The 3,661-nt window shown below is 56.8% G+C and overlaps 1 protein-coding gene across 4 annotated transcripts in view; it reads right to left on the bottom strand.

Moving 5' to 3' along the window:
• Positions 1 to 1,872, bottom strand: part of FBXO6 (F-box protein 6) — a 9,013-nt gene extending 7,141 nt beyond the window's left edge. The window contains exon 1 of one of the 4 annotated variants that reach the window (XM_006145325.3): positions 1,766 to 1,872. The gene's annotated coding sequence lies outside the window, so the exon portion shown is untranslated. Of the gene's footprint in view, positions 1 to 1,301; positions 1,502 to 1,537; positions 1,671 to 1,765 lie in introns of those variants that run through there. The other 3 variants (XM_006145322.3, XM_006145324.3, XM_027770633.1) reach the window with 3 other exon arrangements.
• Between the last annotated feature and the right edge of the window lie 1,789 nt (positions 1,873 to 3,661).

The following is a 3,661-nucleotide window of genomic DNA, read 5'->3' on the forward strand; positions in this document are numbered from 1 at the left end:
TTGAGAGGTTTTTGCTATAGGGCGTGTGTGCTCGTCAGAAAGAGACAGAGAGACAGAAAGCGAGAAATCACCCCCCAGGGGAGATGGTCACACCACAATCCCTTCTCCATTCTCCTCTTGGGATATTGAGCATGTGCACACGCGCTCGGCCTGAGTTTAAGCCATCGGGTCTGAAACTCAAACTGAAGGACCAGAGGGACTCCATTTCTTTGGAGGGCGACTCCATTTTGTTAAACCCACCTTGCTAAGAAATGGTGCCATCTCAAGTAGGAGAGGGTCATAATGAGAAGAACTAAATACCAGAGACCTGAAGTAACTTTCTTGCCCAATTTAACAGTCTGAAGACCAATCAGTAAAAGACAACTTGCTTCTTGAAATCCACAGCCAATAGCACCCCTCGACCTCCCCCTTAACAGCCAAATAAAACCCCAGCCCAACTAACATGGGGGCTCTCAACTCTGACCTGCTGTGTAAGATTAGGAGCCCTGACTCAAGCCAAATAAAAACAACCCTCATGTGCTTTCGGCGGAATTGGCTCCTTGTGGATTTTTGGGAATTCAGTGACCGGGGCACCACAAAACCATAGTCGACCACATGGGAGTCCAGCGACATAGCCACTACGCCAACTGCTGGTCCCAAATATAAACATTTTTTTTTAAAAAATATGAAACCTGGGGCCAACAGGTGGCATGGTGGTCAAGGTGCTGGACTCTGACATGGTTGACCAGGTTCGAGTCCAGAACCCAGTGGCTTGAAAATCAGTCCCAGGGCTCCTGCGTGACTGCCCAAAATCTCAAAAGGAGAATGAAGAGACTGCAGTGTGGCCATCCCCCACTGCGAGGGGATTTCACTTTCCCTCTCTGTTTCTTCTCCAGCGACCATGCACGCCCTATGGTAAAAATCTTAAAAAGAAAACAAAAACGAAATCAACTTAAAATTATTGGCAACTTCTGGAGCACCAATAAAAGTCGAAGGCCCCAATTCAAAGGTGTTTTAAGCACAAACGGCCTCCGGAGGTGGTTAGTCTGGTGTGTTCCTGCAGTGGCGTTTTGTCACCTATCACCCAGCTCTTCCTTTCTGTTTCTCCTCGGTCTACAGAGGAAGCTGCCGGGTGGGCAGGAGGTGAAGGCCAGGATTCCTCACGCTTCTTGTGGTGAAGTCTACGCCAGCCCCAAGTAGCCCCCGACACCCCAAGTAGCCCCGACACCCCAAGTAGCCCCGACACCGACTGGGCTTCCCATATGCCGGGCCCTGCCTTTACTACAATGCATCGTCCCAGGCCCCTCTCGAGGCGCTCTTACCGCCCCCATTTCTCCGCAGCAGAAGAGGCTGGAGAAAGTCGGACGCCCATCCCAAGGGGTGTGGCCAGGGTGGCTGCGGATGCTGAGCCTCCGCCTGGGCTGCCCCGCGTCCAAACCCAGAGGCCGGAGAGGCCCGTGTCCCCAGGAGTCATGAGCTACCCGGGACCCAGTTATGCCCTGGCTTCCCGCGCTGGGACCCTGGACCCTCCCTCCCTCTCCCGCTGCCCCTTGCTCACTCCCGCTGGGCTGCGACCTGGGCGCAGAGTGGGGCGCCCGGGCGGGATCGGAGCTTGGGGTCGGCCTGGAGCCTGCGGCCGCAAAGGCGCCGTCCGCGTCTCTCCGCTCCGCCCCGCCCCGCGCCCGCGTCACGCGCCGCGGAAAGCCGGCACCGCGGGCTCGAGCACGCTGCCAGCCACCCCTCGGAGCCAGGGTCCTCGGCCGGGCGGCGCCGCGGGAGCCCCCACCTCTAGGCAGCTTGCGTCTCCTGCACCTCGATCTCCCTCTCCAGGCGGCGGGCGGCTCAGCAGCCAGCACCTCCCGAACGAGGCTCGGCCTAATCCCTCAGCAACCAGCACCTCCCCTCCCTCCCAGGAAGCCCTGGTCTCCCAGGCACGAGTCCGGCCCACTGGACCTTTCACCTGTTCCCTCCAGGCCTTGCCTGGGGCAGGGCACCGCCCTGGAGAGGGAGACCTGACTCAGGTGTTGGGCCTGTTGGATCCTTCCCTAGGAAGTGACCTTGGGCAGTCTTCTAGCTACTCCTAGGTAAAACTCTCTTCTAGAAATGTAATTTTTTTAAACTTTATTTTATTTATTTATTTAGTTTTAAATTTGACCAGAGAGGGACAGAATGAGAGAGAGAGAGAGAGAGAGAAAGCCGCCAGGTCCCTGACTCAAAATGCGGTATGCCATGTGGGAGTCCAGTGCCCTTAACCACCACACCACCCGCTGGCCCCCAGTAAAACCTTCTTTTGCTCAAGATTAAGTTCATTAATCCCTTCCTTCAAGCAGCAAATGTTTATCAAGCACCTACTCTAAGCCACCGCCAGGGGTTGGGCAGGATGCACTGCACAAGGTGGCTGGCCAGGCCGCATGGTTAGTTTCAGCCAGAGCTGCACTTCTTTATGGAAAGGTCTTTTTCCAGTTTGCCAGACATCTGGTGAGTGATGGTCCTCATCTAGCTCATATATTGAGAGAGGGAATTAAATGTAACACATGCCTATTAAGCACCTACCGTGTACCAGACACTAACTAGTCTGAACGCTTTGACTCTGTCCATTGTTGGTAGAGCTCACGCAGAGTCACGCCACTGAACAGTGCCCTACAGGTGTACCCAAGGGCCCTGAGATAGCACCCTCCTTCCCCCCTCCCCGCAGCACTGGGGTTGTGAGGGGAGATGTGCAGACCCCGGTTCTGAGATTGGCTCCTCAAACGTCAAGCCCTCCCTGTACCTTGGACAGAGTCATGTCATCGCACTTTTGGGTCCAGACAGGATGAAGTTTTCTTTTCCCTCCAGAAACCACAGAACACAGGCTGGGCTGGGAACACCTTTTATTTGGCCGCATGCAGCAGGGCAAGGTCAAAGAGCACTACTGTGCTCCCAGCAGGAGGGAGAGGTAGGAGCTGAGGGCAGGGGTGGTGCTGGGAGGGGTGGGGCCTATAATACTCAGCAAGCCTCAAGGAGCTTGGCCTGGGCTTGGAGGTAGACAACCCCTACCCCACTCATCCAGGGCTCACACGTCCCAGCTCTCAGAATCAGGGACTGTCCTGCCTCCTGCCTGCTCTGGGTCACCCTGCATAGGGTCAGCTGGGTCCTCTGGGGAGTTCTGCCTCTACCCAGTACCCATCTGGCTTCTGGGGCTTCATCAAGAGGGCAATCCACTCTGGCCTGGTCCCCACCCCACCCTGGGCCTGCCCGTGTTCGACCAGGTCAGAGCCTCCAGGCTGCAGCCGCCTCTTCTGAGCAGGCAGGCAGGCAGGCAGAGCGAGAGTTTAGGAGCAGCAGACGGGATGGGGATGGGACTTCCTCCTACTTCCCAGATCTGTCTGCACTGCACTGTAACCTCTCAGCTTCTATTATCCATGGCAGCAACAAGCTTGCCGACTGGCCTTCCTGTCCTCGCTCTGAGCCCCCGAAGAACACAGAGAGGCTCCGGAAAGAAGAGGCAACTGGGGGTAAGGTGAACTAAGAGGCCTGGGGACTCCTGGCCCCACCTCCCCTTCCCAGGCCCGGCCCTTCTTTGACAATAGTTTACCAGTCAGGGTTCAGCGGATGGGGGCTCAGGGGGCGTCAGGGCAGCGGGGGCCCGATGGTGATGCTGCTGTTGGTGACCCTCGGGCCGTAACCGCCCGCCCAGCAGGGG

Source organism: Tupaia chinensis, unplaced genomic scaffold (assembly GCF_000334495.1).
Source record: "Tupaia chinensis unplaced genomic scaffold, TupChi_1.0 Scaffold000146_1, whole genome shotgun sequence".
Classification (NCBI taxonomy): Eukaryota; Metazoa; Chordata; class Mammalia; order Scandentia; family Tupaiidae; genus Tupaia; species Tupaia belangeri.